This window comes from Periplaneta americana, chromosome 1, assembly GCF_040183065.1.
Source record: "Periplaneta americana isolate PAMFEO1 chromosome 1, P.americana_PAMFEO1_priV1, whole genome shotgun sequence".
NCBI lineage: Eukaryota > Metazoa > Arthropoda > Insecta > Blattodea > Blattidae > Periplaneta > Periplaneta americana.
The window spans coordinates 137,506,132-137,526,327 of NC_091117.1; the positions used below are offsets into that span (position 1 = coordinate 137,506,132).

The following is a 20,196-nucleotide window of genomic DNA, read 5'->3' on the forward strand; positions in this document are numbered from 1 at the left end:
GCAAGAAAAGTAAGGTACGGAATAGATGTGATAAATAAATTAATGTAACAGTTAAATATAGGGAAAGCAAAATTGTACGCCATATATGTTTTCGGCTTTCTAAAACTGTAATGAAAAACTCTAAATATTAACAAAAAAAAAAATAAAAACATCTTTTCAGGCATATGTTGTACCACATTTGTGACAATTTAAGTATGATTTCTAACAATTATTCTCAACCTCACCAGCATTTTAGATCTTTTCGATATTAACCCATATATACAATGATTGTTTTGTCTTGATTTTATAATACGCAATAATGGTATACAAAATACTGAAAGTAGCTTGCCTAGGCGTGTGTCAAATTCGCTTCCGCTGCCTGTACTTGAAACACGTCGACTACATTCTGTCCGGCGTCGTGTGTTAACCTTCAATCTAATACAAATATACCGATGTCACGGCCCTAGAGATAATATATTGGTATGATGTCGTATGAACACATTAATTTCTCGTGTTTTTGCACACTGTCATCAGATAAACAGTTGTGAGATGAGTCAGAAGGTTTTCCATGGAATCATCTGAGATTCCCTGTATAGTTTGGGAGAAGCTCGAAGAAATACAACGAAGTAAATGGTTCAAAAGTGATTCAAACTCTAGAATGCAACCTCGGCGCATGACCATGGTGATATTAATACCAAGAGATTAATTCTATGGTGCGCGGAACAAAGAACATAAATAATAACTTGCAAGTTTTCTGTAGAACAAAAACGAAGTTTGAAATGAGGATCAATAGCATTATGATGGACTGGAAATCTGACGTAAGGGAGAAGGTAGACATAAGCTCTTTATACCATCTGAAGAAGTATTTTGTTTTCACATGGAAGTCATAACTTAAAACCATAAATTTCTGACTTACGTCCTTTTTACCGCGCACCCTAGAATTAAACAGTGTTGTTTTTTGTCACTAACTTCACCTTCAGAACTATGTTTAACTTTGAGTGGATATGTAAGTTAATAAATTTGCGTTCATACGGAATAATGCTTCAGGTATCTATAGAACTGTAGGCCTAATAATAATTGCCATGCTTGTAGCATTTGGTTGTTGAAAATATTTATGATTATGATCACTTTTTCGTAATTAAAATAAATAAAAGTTATATTTCAATATAACTGACCCTAAGGCAGAAAATTGCAATCATTGCGGTATCAATCGCTTATAGGGATAAAATGAACAGAGCTATGTGATCGTATTATGGCTTTAGGTTGTTTTATTGAAATTGAAGTTAAAATATTCGCAAATAATAACAACATTATGCCTTAGGATCATACAGAAATTTTCATGTTTCTCTTGTGTTTAAAGTTTACACCTGGTACATAGAGCACTCGCCAGGAAACAGATTTTACTCTGGTAAATGCCATCGAACTTATACTGTTACATATTAAACGCGATTGCCGTGAAAATAGTGTGTACATTTTCCTTGGATCGAACATGGCAAGGTTTTGTGTTGTGCAGTGTGGGCAGATAACACAGACTGAAGGTACGTCAAGTTTAGAGCATTAGTATACAGCTGACTTCCATTCTGTATAGTTCAGTTTAGTTCGTGGTACTGTAGTAGGCCTACACATTACAACAGCGAATCTTCATTTATTATACGTATTATACGTAATAATACAAAAATTATCATGCTATATTTATACGGAATTATTCTGGCGTTCTACAACAGTTTGAATCAACAGTACAGAGATTAGTGAAAAAGTTCTAAACAGACTAATTTATGAGTGAATACGTGAATATTTAGTTTATTTACTTATTTGTGCTATTTAAATGGAAAAGTTCTAGCACAATACAGGTCAAGACATTTACTTTTAACTTCAAATTAAATTTCCCAAAAGTTGCAATTTTTCACACTTATCACCCTATTTCATAACTCCACAACCATTAGAGATAGAACGGTGAAAAATTTGCACACTGATTTCACATCAATTTATGCAAAAAGCAGACTATAACAATTTTTATATCTTTGAAAAAAAAAAATAGATCACAAAATATTATGTAAATGTTAATATATTTTATATACGACACATAAAAAATTAACAACTCTAGGCCTACAAGCCTGAGAGTAGTCCACTTATTAGAAATAAGTGTTTATTACGCACAGTAAAAAATTAAAGATATCAGGGAAACCTTAACAATGTTATGATTACCAAATGGTATAACTGCATTTTTTTTAATACTCTGATAAAACTGGCTTTTAAAAATTATTATTAGTAACTTTTTTATACATTTATCAGCTATTTAAGTTCTAATAAGTGTTGTTATGGCACATTGTAATTTTTGTATACTTATGAGTTCATTTTCTTGTAAAATTTTAGAAATTTAGAGCCTACATTTTATGATATTATTTGTGGTCGTTCACATACATATACCCATAAAATTAAAAGAGAAGACACATAATCTTCTTCTAACTGTATAAAATAGGGATGACGTGAGTACAGGCAAGAACAATCTTCCACGAAGTCGTTAGGAAAGTTAAATCAACAAGCGGTGTATCCAAGACATCAGCTTTTAAAGCGACGGAATTGTTAAAATTGATGCCGTTAGTCGTTCATAAATTTAAAAAACGTACTATAGGCCTATATCTAGGATTCAATTCTGTCGATAGAGACGAAATTCAACATGTGTCTAGAAATCTTTTTCAAAGATGTGAAATATAGGTACATTAGAAAGAATGGTCAATTGCTCCAGCACTTAATATAAGGTACCGTAAGCAAATAAATTACATAGGCTATGTACTGTAATGTATAAGTCACGAGATTATACAGTATTGTCGAACCTGAACCACAGCTAAGCGGGCTGTTATTTGCCCATATCGCTTTTCGAAAGGCTTCGTACTAACCGAAACCTGTTTTGAGGCGTACAAATACGTTACGACATAAGATATGTCTTATTTCCATGTATTGTACAGCAGTGGCAAAGAAAAACCGGACCGACCCTTGTAGCTGATTTCAGAGCCTTGTTCACTCTAGAACACGATAGACTGGTAACTAAGACTTTTGTGGTTCGAATCCTGCCTGAGAAGGAAACTTTTTTATGTTTCTTATTCAAATTTATTCCCTATACTTTTCGATTGCAGCGATATTTTACTACTTAATTAACTTATTATTCCCAGAACATGAAAATGTTATCTTTTATTTAACGACGCTCGCAACTGCAGAGGTTATATCAGCGTTGCCGAATGTGCCGGAATTTTGTCCCGCAGGAGTTCTTTAAATGCCAGTAAATCTACTGACATGAGCCTGTCGCATTTAAGCACACTTAAATGCCATAGACCTGGCCCGGGATCGAACCCGCAACCTTGGGCATAGAAGGCCAGCACTATACCAACTCACCAACCAGGTCGACCAGAACATGAATTTTACTAGCAATGCCGGGTTGGAATTCTCATTGCCACGGTCCATTTTCCCGTTTAGAAAAAGAATTTAGATTTCATATCATATCATTCATCTTCCTCATCTCATTCAATAGACATATTCAGGTCAAGACGCATGTCTTCATCCGCTTACGGGAGGGGGCGTCCTCTCCGCAGCCTTCAGCAGTTTCTGTGCTAAGATTAATTCCTTAAGAGCACTTCCAAGGCCGCTTCGACACCTTAGAAGGGCCGTTGGAATGGATCCTGTGCTGCTTGGTGACCTTGATAGTTTGAATTTAGAGCGGGGGAGTAGGAGGTCCCCATTGGGTGAGCGTGTTAGGTGTCACATGCGGCCGGTGGGCTGGTACACCCTCCTCCTCATTCATTCCATAAATTCGGGGTGCACAATAGGCCTCAGTATGGTCGACGTGAAAATGGTCGTCCTAATCGCGCGTAGCCACCGTGACCTAACCCTAAGAAGCACACACTCAGTTTTCTGTGAAATAGTAATAAAATTATACTTTTCTGTAGGAAATAGAGCTCGGGTCACTTGATTTGTAGTTACAGGCGTTAATGCTCGAGTCACACTGAAGCATATTTATTTATTTATTTATCTATTTATTTATTTGTTTATGTGTGTATTTATTTATTTTACTCAGTTAATTTTTATCATGTGTCTCAGTGAAACATACAGCAGAGTCCTTATAGGTCAGTTTCTATCTGATGCTTTTCCAATTCACTGCGGGTTAAAGCAGGGAGATGCACTATCACCTTTACTTTTTAACTTCGCTTTAGAATATGTCATTAGGAAAGTTCAGGATAACAGGCAGGGTTTGGAATCGAACGGGCTACATCAGCTTCTTGTCTATGCAGATGACGTGAATATGTTAGGAGAAAATCCACAAACGATTGGGGAAAACACGGGAATTTTACTGGAAGCAAGTAAAGCGATCGGTTTGGAAGTAAATCCCGAAAAGACTAAGTATATGATTATGTCTCGTGACCAGAATATTGTACGAAATGGAAATATAAAAATTGGAGATTTATCCTTCGAAGGGGTGGAAAAATTCAAATATCTTGGAGCAACAGTTACAAATATGAATGACACTCGGGAGGAAATTAAACGCAGAATAAATATGGGAAATGCATGTTATTATTCGGTTGAGAAGCTTTTATCGTTTGGTCTGCTGTCAAAAAAACCGAAAATTAGAATTTATAAAACAGTTATATTACCGGTTGTAAAACTTGGACTCTCACTCTGAGAGAGGAACATAGGTTAAGGGTGTTTGAGAATAAGGTACTTAGGAAACTATTTGGGGCTAAGCGGGATGAAGTTACAGGAGAATGGAGAAAGTTACACAACGCAGAACTGTACGCATTGTATTCTTCACCTGACATAATTAGGAACATTAATTCCAGACGTTTGAGATGGGCAGGGCATGTAGCACGTATGGGCGAATCCAGAAATGCATATAGAGTGTTAATTGGGAGACCGGAGGGAAAAAGACCTTTGGGGAGGCCGAGACGTAGATGGGAGGATAATATTAAAATGGATTTGAGGGAGGTGGGATATGATGATAGAGACTGGATTAATCTTGCACAGGATAGGGACCGATGGCGGGCTTATGTGAGGGCGGTAATGAACCTTCGGGTTCCTTAAAAGCCATTTGCAAGTAAGTAAGTAAGTAAGTAATTTTTATCATCCTTTATGTAATACGGTACTTTCACTCAACTATAGTAAGATAAATTTAAAATTAAGTAAATATTACAGACTTGGGTTACCTATTAATTTAATTTTCTCAGTCTTCTCAAAGGTCTTCGAAAAAGTTATATATAAGAGACTATATCATCATCTTGATAGATACAACATTCTCATTCCGGAACAATTTGGATTCAGAAAGAATAAATCAACTGAGCAAGCGACGTTTAATTTAACTGATAAAATTCTGGAAGCTATTAATAAAAAATTACAAGTAGGAGGGATATTCTGTGATCTCTCCAAAGCTTTTGATTGTATTAACCATAAAATTCTACGGCAAAAATTAGAATACTATGGTATTAAACGCATAGAATATCAGTGGTTTGAATCATATCTCCTAAACAGAAAACAAAAAGTGGAAATCAACACATTTAGTAACTCCTTTAAATCTTCTTCAACATGGGGAAATGTTCATACAGGGGTCCCACAAGGATCTATATTAGGGCCTCTTCTTTTTCTAATTTTTATAAATGACCTTGGCCCCATAATAAAAGGAATAGATTATCCTATACTATTTGCAGATGACACAAGTATCATAATTACAGACAAGAACATTGCCACATTCAAATATAAAAGAGAAATAATTCTCCTCAAAATTTATGACTGGTTTACAACCAATAAACTAGCATTAAACATTAATAAAAATAACATAATTCAATTTAAAGCCACTTCAGATTTAATCTCTGAAACATTGGACACAACTATCAACAATATACCTCTACCAGAAACATCAACAACCAAATTTCCTGGTTTGCATATTAATAATACAGTACATTGGAAAAATCATATCAAAGAAATAACCCCCAAACTTAGCTCAGCATACATCGCAATTAGGTCCTTACAACAATTTCTAAACAGCAGTATCTTAAAGACAATATATTTTGCCTATTTTCATTCCATTATGTCCTACGGAATAATATTTTGGGGAAATTCTGCATATAGGGAAAAGATATTCTTATTACAAAAAAGAGCCATTAGAATAATAGTTGGAGCAAAGGCTAGAGAATCATGTAGATTATTTAAAAAAAAATAGAGATTGTAACCTTAACAAATCAATACATATACTCTACAATAAATTCCCTCTTATGTAATAAAGAAAATTTTCCAACTAACTCAGCCATACATAGTATAAATACCCGCAAAAGAATGATTTTCATACGCCATCATCAAATTTATCAAGCTTTCAAAGGGGAGTACGTTACATGGCGATAAAAATGTTCAATAGTCTTCCTGAAGACATTAAGAATCATAGCCAAAACCCTGCTTTATTTAAGGTAAAACTAAAAAATTACTTAATATCTCACACTTTCTATTCAGTAGATGAATTCTTGATATTTCACAGTACTGTGTAGATATTATAATACTATTAAATGGTAAACATATTACATTGTATAAAATATTATTGCTATTAAGGTATTATTTCTGTACATATTTAATATTTGCATTTTATATTTATTGCATTTTGTTAAACGTAAAAATTGGACATGTTCTTTATTCTATGCTATAAAGCAAATGTAAGAATATTATGTAAAGAATAAATCTGTCTGTCTGTCTGTCTATCTATCTATCTATCTATCTATCTATCTATCTATCTATCTATCTATCTATCTATCTATCTATCTATCTATCTATCTATCTATCTATCTATCTATCTATCTATCTATCTATCTATCTATCTATCTATCTATCTATCTATCTATCTATCTATCTATCTGTCTGTCTGTCTGTCTGTCTGTCTGTCTGTCTGTCTGTCTGTCTGTCTGTCTGTCTGTCTGTCTGTCTGTCTGTCTGTCTGTCTATTTGCTTATTCTACAGTAGCGCTCAAATGTATTTTGTAGAAAGCATGTCACAATTGCATAAAGATAAATATTGAATAGAAAAAAATGCCAGTGGATAATTGAGAAGTATTTATTTATTTTATTAGGTTATTTTACGACGCTTTTTCAACGTCTTAGGTTATTTAGCATTTGAATGAGATGAAGGTGATAATGCCGGTGAAATGAGTCCGGGGTCCAGCACCGAAAGTTACCCAGCATTTGCTGATATTGGGTTGAGGGAAAACCCCGGAAAAAACCTCAACCAGGAAACTTACCCCGACCGGAAATCGAACCCGGGCCACCTAGTTTCATGGCCAGACGCTTTAGCTGGTACTCCACAGGTGTGGACATTGAGAAGCATGTATTTATAATCAATTTAGTACGAAAATACATTTAATTTAAATAGAGTTATCTTGCGTAAAAAAATAATTGAAATTTCTTTTGGATCAAAAGTAATTTGTAAGTTCAAGTATGTAATAATAAAACAAAAATATTCTGGTATCTGAGAAAAAAAAAATCAGTATTTCGTTGCATACTCCCGAGCTGTGATCACAGCAGCACATCTGTTTGGCATTGAATCCGCAAGATTTTGCAATCGCTCGAGTGGAAGTTGTGACTATTCTTCCAAACAACTGATCCTTATTTGTGTAACTTCTACGACGAACACGTTAGTCCAATTCAGGATTAAGATCCGGACTCCGGCTTGGCCAATCCAGAAGTTTGATTTTTTATGTGAAAATAATTTTTTAAATGACTGGAAGTGTGTTTTGGATCTTTGTCGTACGAAAATTCATTTACGTGTCATATTCTTGTTCCCATGTGGAACCATATGAAGGGTCCACTGCAAGAATGATGGATGTCATTTGGAATACATTTTGCAGGAGAAGCAATTGAAAGTTTGAAATGCTTAGCGCTCAAAGCTTCTGTGATTTTCCGATCATTACTGGACAATGACTATCAGTGTTAATGCCATATAACTCTCTATGCATATTCTATATGTCTTAAGCTATGCATTGACAGTCTTGGTTCATTTTCGACAAGAAAGTGACATCCATCATTCTTGCAGTGGACTCTTCATATTATTTTTCTAAAATGTCACTATACAAGAAACGATCCATATTCCCTTCTATTTTGATGAGAGGACCAACTCAAATTCTAGAAAAAATATCCCCACATCATGATGCTACCACCACCGTGCTTAATAGTCGGTACTTGGTATTTTTTGTTGTCTCTTTGGTTTTTTTGGTCCACGTACATACTACACACCAACAGAAGAAAATAAATTAAATTTACTCTCATCACTCTATAACACCTTATACCAGTCTGTAGTATTCCATGTTTGATACATTTTTATAAATTCTGATCTGGTCTTTCTATTTTTTGGATTTATGGGTGGTTTTCGTGATGGTCGTCTACCATATAAATCACCAGCTAGTAGGTGATGTTTCACAGTAGAGGCATGTAGGTCCAGTCCATGGTGCTGCTCTACATCATCCCTAATTTGTCGGGCCGATTTTCGTGGATCAACAACCGACTACTTACAAATGATTCTGTCCTCCCTCACTACTGTTTTTCGAGGACGAAAGACCTTGGCTTATTGTCTACTGACCCTTCTTGTTTTTGCCGTCGACTCAACACACTTATGAGTTGTTGTGGTATAGGCCTACCAAAATATTTAGCAACGCTAGACTGCGATTTTCCCTCTTCATAGTGTTTAAAGCAGCTTGTCTCACATCTACAGAGTATTACTTTTGTTTTGGCATGCTTGCAAAGGTTTGTACAAATAAACAAGCACTGCCGAAATACCTAAACACCAATATTTAATATATACTACGTCACCAAATCAAACCACAAAATACTTATGAGCTATGGAATATACATTTATATTGTTTTTATATGAACTTGCCTGTTTCGTAAATACTGTTGTGGTTGTGCCACTTCTGGCACCAAATTGTTGTTGTGCCTGCTTGTTGTTGGGCACAACTTTGTTAAGTTATGATTAAATTCTGACATCAAAATTATTATGTTGTGGTTCTGCCCTACCGATCATTACTTTTGTCAAGATATTTCTGACACCAGTTTGTTATGTTTACGTCAGGATATTTCAGGATGGTAATGGTCGAGCTATTTTCTTAACTAGGTACTGCGTATTCAAGAACAGGGTCACAGGTTGGATCAGGCTGGAAGAATATCAGCTTAATCAAATCAAATAAATCACTTCACTGGTTATATTATAATATATTGTAAAACTTTCTAATATACATGACTTATAGATTTAGCTATGTTATGAAAAGTTGCAGAATGTTTAACAGGTCTAGTGAGTTATGTATGTTTCTTGTTATTTCACTTTATTTTACTTTACTTTACTTTACTTTACTTTATTTTACTTTACTCTACTTAAGCAATAAAAGAGAATCTAGGATATACCTACTTGGTATACCTACTCAGTTACATGAGTTTAAATGAAAACAAAATGGAAAATAAATCATTGATTATATTTGAATGCAATTGATTAAACAGTGAAATAATATGGAAACTTCAGTGCGTCAACTTGGTTACGTAAGGTGCAATTAGTCGAACAAACTTCGTAAAACAATGCAAAATCATTTAAAGAATTTACCTACAAAGGCGTTTGTTCACTCGGGTACCATTCGGCTTGGATTACCGAATACTGATAATAATATTGCCCATCAAAATATCTCGTGAGGTAGTACTATTCAAAAACCTCGGAATAATCCATTACGTCTTAAATAAATGCGTTCGAAGTAGAACTTTGAAATATACACATTTCACTGAATTTCAAGCACTGATATTTCCTTATTATATTCTATGTGGTAAATTACTCTGACACTAGTAACATTTAGTATATCTCTCTCGACACTAGTAGCAATTGGTATATGATGAAATATTATAACTTACAGTACACAAGACGAAAGTAGTGTTGACGATGGCGGACGCCATGGTCCTGGCTTCGATTGGTTGACCTACATGCTTCTCACCGTCTTGCGGTCACAAAACTGACTGATCTGTTCGAAGTGAACACTTGAAAGACGAATGGGCCGAATGAGACCGCGCCCGTAGTGATCGTGATTTTTATCATGTCGGTAGCGTCATGACGCTATCCGGGCCGCGAAAAATAGCGTGAATACTACTGAGATGTACCTCGCATATGCCAGTTTTACTCTCAATGCAAACGCTGGGTTTGCGTTAATTTAACATACAGAAAAATCATGGGATTTCCTGCGATCAGCTGGTTCTCAATATGGGTTTCAAAGCAAGAGAGGACTATGGAACAATCTAATCACGCACGCGTCCTTGCGCGTGGAGGATAAAGCTGTGGGAAATGCTGACATCGCGTTCTCCTGGACAATGCGAGTCCATATGTTCGCGTCTTAGGCTGGTATTCATAGTCGACACTTTATATCACCACTTTGCAAAGTGACACTTTTGACGAAATTGGCTCTTTCATATTAGTGCTATTCATAGACGATTGAAGAAGTGCACTTCACAAAGTGTCACTTTACGCCAGCAAAGTGTAGAGTTACAATTTGGTTGGTAATAGAAGTCCCACAATGCCTTTCAAAACAAGTGAACAAACAATAACAAATTAATGACGTATAACCTACAAATTACAATGCTTGTGATTTGAATTGGGAGCCTATTGATTGAGCGAGGAAGAAAATATATATTTAAAGTTGTTTTATTTCAGTTTCTAGTTTTTGTTGCCGATAGTTTAGATTATTTCAGTCAGTTCAGATACATAACATTTTATTAAATTTATTAAATAGTTAGTGATACTGCTGGTGAAATTAGGTTAGTTTTTGTACAGTACATAACTGATCCATTAATTTATATAGTTAGATTAGGTTCTGTACATATCTTTTTCATTGATTTATGTCGCTAAGTTAGATTTTGTATGTATGCGTTCCACTGATTTATACAGTTCGGTTAGATTTTTGTAGCCTACATATCTTCTATTAGTTTATATAGTTAGGTTAAGTTGGACTGAGTAGGTTAAGTTTTGTGTATATATTATATATATATATATATATATATATAATTATTAAATTTATATCATTAGGTTAGGTTTTATACGTATCTGCTTCATTGATATGTCGTGTTATTTCCGTTATTTTCATTTTTGTCTTTTTCGTGAATAGTGAATAGAAGTAAAAAAAGAATGAGATAAACACATTACTACTGCTATTATTATTATTATTATTATTATTATTATTATTATTATTATTATTATTATTATTATTATTATTATTATTACGACTACTTCTACTATTTTCTCTCTCTCTCGTTGCCATTATTGCCTGCTCTTCAGGAATATTTTGAATGCCAAATGTTTCTACAATGCAAAACAAAATTAGGCCTAATAGTATGAGATCTCTTTTCATGGTGAGGTTATGACTGCACATGAACTAGAGACAGTAGATGTATTGCTTACCGGCGTGAAAATATATATTACCGGTATCAAAACAGTAATGATTATATCAACATCATGATAAATCTTATCTCAAAATACAGGTAGTCAACAAAAATCAAAATCATTTTAAACCCAATATAATTATGGAATCTGCTTAGAAGGCAGGCACGTGAGGTCTCTCAATGCTAATTTAAGATAATTATGCCTTCATTAGATTGAAGTTAGTTTAATATTATTTAAGTTAAAAAATTCGTTTCAGTAATAAAAATTGGTTATATACGCATATCTACCTACATATCACTTCATCAAATTGAGGTTATAAATATACGAATGTTACTACAGAAATACCTGAACTATAATATTATATATATTAATGTATGGTACATATCTGTAGCACAGAATTTTAATGCAGTCAATAACTGTATTATTGGAGGCACTGGCAAACGTCTATTATTCGTTTTTGTCAACCAGTCATCGAAAATGTAAGCAATCTCAATAAGTTTCTTTATCAAATCGGAACCGTTTTTTTAAATTCTATATCATTATAAAATTCCACGGGATTGTCTTTAGGCCTATCTCTAATTTGTACATTGTCCACTAATTGTGCCATCTCTTCCGCACGTTCTAATAGTTCGACAACTTCCAAGACGTTCGCCATTTTTATACAAAGTGCCACTTTCGGCTCAAAGTGTGGTCGGAACTATACTTTCATCCAAAGTGTTCCTTTGCACCAAAGTGTCGGCTGTGCAACGGAAAAGTGATACTTTGCGTCTTCCAAAGGACACTTTAATCGAAAGTGTCGACTATGAATACCAGCCTTATATGCAAACGCATACAGTTGGTCAAGGACTTGCGCATACATGGTTCTGTCCGTAAAACTTGCTATGAAGTGCATGACATTGCTATGTTTGACCACCGTAATTTATCCCTTAAATTAGCGGGGCATAACAATACGTAACCACAGCAACGTGACGATACTCATAGAATGACACAGCTGTGTGCTTTGCGTTGTTGTAGCTGCATGCAAACAGTACTGACAACATAAAACCTTAACTACAAAATACTTTTGAGCGCTGTATGTATTTATATTAGCGATTTAAGGGAGCTTATATACCTTCTGAAGTCGAACAAATGTGTTTGTTTTTCCTTTTCGTTGAATGGACTTTCCTCAATAGTATGGTGAAAAAATGTTTTAAACATCTCTAAAATTTTCGACTTAACGACCTAAAACGTGAGACTATGTCAATTGAGTTGGCCATTTAAATATGGACAGAACTTCTCATCTTCGGTAAGTTTGTCGCTCTTTTTGAAGTTTTCCAAATGCGTTTTATCGTAACTTCCATTTTTTTATAACTTCATGAAATCTTGCATGCAAGTGTATTTCATACTGGAGAACAAATGCTGCTTTTAGCACTGTTTCATCATTTCAAGTTATTTTTTAATTAATGATTGTGTATGGAAGAAAAATTAAATTTTACCATTGATTACAAAAATCGCAAAAAATATTCTTATTTATATTCAAATGATACTGGCAGGATTTATTAACACACTCATGAATGAAATAGAGGAGAAAACATTAAACATATTCACAATTGTAGAAGATGTCAGCGAAACCAATTTTCTCTGCATAAAATGTACCTAAAATTTAAAAATATAATTAAGTTTAACAATAAAAGTAGGTACTTCTGATTGACATTCTGGCTAATATGTAGGCTACATTTATTTTTAGACAGTACATCCCACTTGACAATATGTGTCGGAGAAGGAAATTGTTTGTGTATATCTGAAGTCTGATTAGTGTTATATGTTACTAGTCAGCGATGTATGCAATGGAGAGGGAAATAAACTGGCCACCCTACCCCATTATCTCCTGTCTTAGTTGCCTCATGAGTGATGACTTATTGGTGTCACTTTTGAGGTTCAAACCTGTCTTCGGACAGTTGACTAAACAACAACAATTTTTTTTGGATTATTTATGAATATAGAAATATTGACTAATCAATTTTATCTACCATATTATTTCAGGATATGTAGAAATTAAATTTTTAATTTTACCAAATTTATAGTAGCGAAAGTTGTACATACCCCCTTAACGAACAAATACGTGGTGAAGGCACTAAAACTCACACTGTTCTTGATTGAAAAACTACTACACGTTTGCACCGTTAGTTCGCCTTGCCAACTCGTTGAAATGAGACCTGCACCAGCATACAGGCACACAACATCTGCTTCGGGTAATTTATTTATCGTGTGTTTGTTTTCACACACGACTTAGAATGAATGTGTGACACACCGCCAGCTTGCGTCACCATATTTAATCACCTGCATTCTTGGTTGAATTCTTTATTCTTTCTAGTGAAAAACAAATTCGACATTGATTGAATGTCGTAGCTTCAGTGCCGAGCTGACGAAGTCCCATAAAATATATTTTTTCATTCCCAGAATATTTTGTACGACCTGTTGTGGATAATTAATTGAATCAATTACGACGACCACTGTTTATCTTGAAATTAATATTTCAGTATTTCTTCATCACTTTTATAAATAATAAGTTTATTCCTTCTAATGAAAAACAAATTCGACGTTGATTAATGTCGTACCTTCAATGCCGGATTATCATGTATTATTTTGTTTCGTGTTTCTTATTATGTTGTCTATTATGTTAGGGTTATATCCGTTTTCTTGTGCTATGTATTTGATTGTGTTTAGCTCTTCTTTGTAGTCTTGATGGCTCATTGGTATGTTGAGTAGTCTGTGTACCATTGTTCGGAATGCAGCTTGTTTTTGTTGTGTTGGATGATGGGATGTGTTGTGTATGTGTGTTGTTGTTCTTGTTGTGGGTTTTCTGTATATTTTGAATGTGTGTTTGTTGTCGACTTTTGTTATTGTAATGTCTAGAAAATTTATGGCTTTGTTGTTTTCAGTTTCTAATGTGTAGTGTAACTTTGGGTGTATTTTGTTTGTGGTGATGCAGGTTTTGGATCTATCTTTTTGTTTCCTTTTTATAGTATTAGTATGCCATCTACGTATCTGTGCCAATAATAACATAAGAAGATAACCTAACTTTCATCAAAGCAGACAAAGATAATTGCACAGTAATCCTACACAAACAAGATACACACAATAAAATAGAAACATGTTTCAAGGAAAGCAACGTAACAGAACTCAAAAACGACCCCACAACACACTACCACAACATAACAAAAACAAACACACAATTCCAAGCAACATGGAACAACAACTAAAACCAATCAAACAAGAAGCACATAAACTAAACACACTACCGAAAATACATAAAGAAAATATACCCATCAGACGAAGCTAACATTAGTGAAACAGAATTTTAGTAAGTCAACTAATGTTTTATTGTATTAGAGTACTTTATTGCTTCTAATCTTAATATACTTTATTCTAATCGTGAAATAGTCAATTAAATCTCTCTCGACTTTTGATTTTCTCTAGATAAATAGAAACCTTTAGGGAGATTACTGTAGAGAAAAACTGTTGATATTCATAATAAAATAATGATGCAATCTTCACTTAACGTTTTCCTCACGAACAGTTTGCACTACGAGAATCCGGCTTGAACTGACGTGCAATTATATGGCACAGACATATGTGACCTGTCACTCAACTATGTGTCAATATCAGCTTGAAATCAAATGCTATGCCTCTTATTTTCTATGCTGGCCTATAATACGTATATAAAAAAATTGAAAATTGCGTAATGCCCGTTTCAAGCAGATAGAGTTGGTGATTCGAATTCTCTAGGAAAAGACGGTGCTGGGAAAGACTGCTCCATAATCACAAGGAAGTCACTATACTCCGATCACTTTTAGAATGTGTCCCAATGTAAACAAAACGAATTGTATCCACCCGCCAACAACCAGACATGTATACGTCAGAATAAAAATAACTAGCCCAATGATTATAATTCGCATTTTTGGTACTAAAACTGCAGATTTAGGCGCCTAAAATAGTCTCATTAAATTAGTTTTTAATTCACTAAAATTAGTCGTTCTAAGCATTTCTTTCTATTTTGAAAGGCTACAATAAAATACACTAAATATGGCGTACTAACCTTTCAGATACATACAAAAAAATAAATAATTAAATAATTTTATTTTTTCTTATGTTATTGACATTCAATTGCGTAATCATTTTTGTTTATAATTAACTGTAGAATACATCGCTATGATTTCATCAAAGTCATTTGTTCCTACAATAGGACTTGCTATTTACATATTCATAATCTGAGATTTCATTTATATCAGCAGTGACCAAAACTCGAGCTGCAGTGATTACATGCGACAGACAGCCTATGAAATAAGGAGACGGAGGAAAGGTACTTGGCATGAAAACTACAACCAGTGGTGGTTCCTGTACTAACATCTTGATCAGTCCCGCGGATAAAAATCTCAAGCTTTGCTGTATAAGTAATGTCACTGCTGTCATCAAGAACCAGTGAATAATGCACGATTTTTCTTGCTTCTTTTTTAACCTTCCTCTTGAATATAATCAGGACTTTTCTTCTCTCAATACTTAGTCGAGAAATTCCTAGTTTTCCAAAATTAAAAACTTCTTATGGACAAGTTATTTAAGCTATTTTAATCATTACTCTTTTGAGAAATTCTATTCTATTAAAAGGCTTTAGAACGCGAGATATTTCAAACCCCACTAGGTAGCTGACTTCCTTACATTTATTTTTTTTTATTTTTTATTTTTTTATAATTTAAAGAATATAATTACAAACAAACAAGAGAAATAGAAACAAAATAATACAAACAATATAAAACAGAAGATACAGTAGTATTAACAAAATTTGAGACCGAATCAGCAGCGCTCGTGTTCGGTCGCAGTTCAGATAAAATATTAATAGGCCTATAAGAGAATATAAAATAAAATAGGAAATAGAATTAAAATTACAGTTACAGAAATTATATAATACAATATTAATATAAGAGAAATATAGAAAATAAAAAAATTATAATAATAATAAATAAGTAAAATAAAATAGGAACTAAAATTTAAATTACACTAGAGAAGAATAATATCGCACGTGAAAATTAGGACTAATATATATTTCAAAATTATAGAATACAAATATAATATAGGTTGATTAATTCATACACATAGGCTATAAATTTATTATCAAATTGAAGATATTAACACGTTTATAATTTTCTTGTTATATGTTAGTGGGTTATATGTTAGAAGTTCTGGGTGTAATATACGAGGCACATCTAGAAAGTAAGCTTCCCTATTTAAAACAAAAAAAGAACACACACTTTCAGGAAAACATTTATTGGCAACAGGTACAGCAATGTTTCAGCTATTTTTCAACATAGCCACCATCAGAATTGAGACACTTGTCGTATCGTGGGATCAACTTTTGTATCCCTCTGTAGTAGAACTCTGCCGCCTGTGAATGGAACCAGCGTGTGACAGACGTCTTCAGCTCTTCGTCGTTGGCAAAACGCTCATCGGAGGACAGGACTTTCGAGAGAGAGAGAGAGAGAGAGGGGGGGGGAAAGGGAGAGAGAGAGAGAGGGAGAGGGAGGGGGAGGAGATGAGGAGGGGAAGGGGAGAGGGAAAGGAGGGAGAGGAGAGGGAAGGGAGAAGGCAGGGGAGGGGAGGGGGGAGAGAGAGGGGGAGAGACGGAGAGAGAGAGAGGGGGTTCGGCCCACAGACCTGACAGAGCTGCCGATGAATTTCAATTGGCGCAATGCTTTGTGCATTAAAGAACTTTATCACCGACCGAACCTCGCAGGCGGCGGGAGAAGGAATAAGAGCTTCCATTTCGGACCACTGCTGCCACGCTACTGGCACCAGGCGGGACCGGTCCGGCTGGCATATGATTGATACGTCATAGATCTGTGACGCATGCGCAATTGACACGGCTAATTACGTTTACTTTCAAGGGAAAAAATCGGGAAACTTACTTTCTGGATGCGCCTCGTAGTTAAAGCATTGTGCAACCGAGGGCCGAAATTAATGCTATGCTTTAGACCAGCAGATGTGAGGCATTTAGGTTCTACTAATGTTAAATTAATATTTCGTCTTGTGTCATAATTATGTGTCTGTAATACAAACTTATTACGATATGTATAATAAAATTTTAACAGCGCATACTTATAAATTTGTTCAACATTAAATACATTAAATTCAGAATAAATTAATTTAGTTGGATAATCGAAACGTTTCTTCAAGAAAATTTTAATTATTCGTTTTTGTAGTAAATTTAACGGACTAAGATTAATTTTTGTACTTCCACCCCAAACAATTATACCATATTGAATGATAGACTGAATAATGGCCAAATAAACGTTTCGTAGAACTCTAATGGGTAAGTAACATCGAAGATTAACGAATTTATATAGTGTTTTACGAAGCCTCTTACAAAGATAAGTAATGTGATGAGGCCATTTTAAATTCTGATCAATAATGATACCCAGATATTTGACATATGTGGCTTCTTTCACTTGTGGATATTTACAACTTTTGGGATCTAAACAATTTTCACTGTATATTATTAGTCTATATTCATTGATAAATTTTAAATTTTGAACACTGGCAGCTGTTAACGAAAAAGGAACTAAAGTTGATTTAGATATATTTAAAGAAAGGAAGTTGGAATTAAGCCATTTTCTAACAATATTAGCATCTATCTTAGCATTTCTATGTGCTTCTTGCCAAGAAAAACCACTGAAAATAACTACTGTATCATCCGCATATGAATATATAGATCCATTAAATTTTTCTAAATTTATATTTAGCAGGTCATTAACATATATTAGAAATAAAATAGGTCCCAAAATTGTTCCTTGCGGTACATCTATATCAATACATTTGTATTCACTAAATTGATCTTCCATTTTGGTCATTTGCCTTCTGTTACTAAAATATGATTGCAATAATTTTAAAACTATACCTCTAACTCTAATAGTATGTAGTTTGTCCAAAAGTAAATTATGATTGATAGTGTCAAAAGCTTTCCGTAGATCCAAGAAAATACCCAAACATTTGTTTCCCATATCTAGTTCATTGATAATTTTTCCAGTAACATTAATAAGAGCATCATCAGTAGAAATATTATTGCGGAAACCAAACTGATTTTTAGAGAGGATTTTATGTTTTTCTAAATAATTTATTAATATATTCTTTAAACATTTATTTCATCTTTCTCTTCCTGGCTATGATTTAAGACATGTCAGTTCCTGGCGTTTAATAGTTCATTGGCGCATAATATTGAATAATTTTTTCTACAATATTATTATTAAATGAATAACTAATAAATAGTTACCCTCATCTACAGATTAAAAAGATTAAAATTGAGATAAAACCTACTAATTTTATCCTTCTAAGGAGAAGATTAAAAAATATCAATATTCATGCACGTACAGAAGAATTATAGAAACACATAGGCCTACGTAGTGGTCAGTAATAATAAAAATAGTAATAATAATAATAATAATAATAATTCAGCGTGGCAATAATTAATTGAACCGTTGAGCAAAGTAACATATTATATTTTGCCCGACAGAACAACAAAAAAGTTCTTCTCACTTTTTGCGAAACCACCTCTTACTGCTTACAGAGACAGAGTTTGTAAAGCGACATGATACCGCCACTGCTTGTCTTCAGTACGTGAAAGAAACACACAGCAATGTACAGGAAACTCCTCGTACCCGTTTGAATGTCTGTGATTACACGATGTAATCAAGACACCCACTTTGGTCACCGCTGATTTACATAGGCATAATGTGAACAGGAGTAAATGTAAATATGGGGCAAGTATAACTCATGCCATTAACTGCAAAAAAGCGAGTTTGTAAAATGACGCCAACTATCGAATGTTAATGCTACTAGAAGCTACTTCACATATATTCTCCAAAATATAAAATTCTGATTCTATGTGTTCTTTGATTCTTTCAATTTGTCTTGAGCAAAAGTTATTGAACATAAAGAATACTTTTTATTTAGTTTGTGTATCATTTTGTCATTTAAACTTTTGCAGTGTATTAAATACCCAAAATATAAAATTCTCATACTATACAAAATGTAATGTTCTTTCATATCTACTTTCACCAAGATTCTGATCTGTGCTGAAGTAAGGTACTGTGTTACAATAGCCCCAGCACTGGAGGAAAATGTAACCTATGAGCCGACAAATATGTTTTGCGTTCGTGAATCTCAACTTAATAACGTAATTTTTTTTTTCCTTTCCACCATAGTTAGGTAAGGTATTGACGGTCACCTGTTGAAATTTTAATTTGAGTTCAGCAAGTTATTAAATGTCAAAGTTTAACTATTAAATTTATGGGTTTCACTTACCCCTGTTCGTCTTATATGAAAGAATCGCCTCGTCTTCCGGCATTATTGTACCATCGCGCAGGATAATTTCCTACCATTTAAAACTTCTCTACACAAAATGATAGAGCTCTCTCTCTATCTCTATCTCTAACAGATCATCAGTATTGCCAACATGTACGAGGAAGTGAATAAGAATATAAAACAATGATATTTTAAATTGATTTAGGCATTTAGGGGAAATTTCGAGCAATTACGCCTAACAATCATTTTATGGCATTTTAGGTACTTTATAACCCTATGAATAGCGTTCAATTTTCATGAAACTTAAAGATCTCTAACAATTATTTTTTTCATTTTCATAGAGGAACAAAATTTTCATTTTCCCTAAAATTCTATGTATAGACTAATGATATACATACATTGATTCAGGTTGTACAACATTTATCTGTGAGTAGAATGTCTTGTGGCCACTGAGACGTGGGTAAT

At 33.9% G+C, this 20,196-nt stretch overlaps 1 protein-coding gene across 2 annotated transcripts in view; it reads right to left on the reverse strand.

Moving 5' to 3' along the window:
• The window catches only part of LOC138701275 (ras-related protein Rap-1), a 718,590-nt gene that overhangs the window by 125,761 nt on the left and 572,633 nt on the right, over positions 1-20,196 (reverse strand). The window contains exon 1 of one of the 2 annotated variants that reach the window (XM_069828008.1): positions 13,483-13,584. The exons of the other annotated variant lie outside the window; for it this stretch is intronic. The gene's annotated coding sequence lies outside the window, so the exon portion shown is untranslated. Of the gene's footprint in view, positions 1-13,482; positions 13,585-20,196 lie in introns of those variants that run through there. 2 annotated transcript variants of the gene reach the window in all.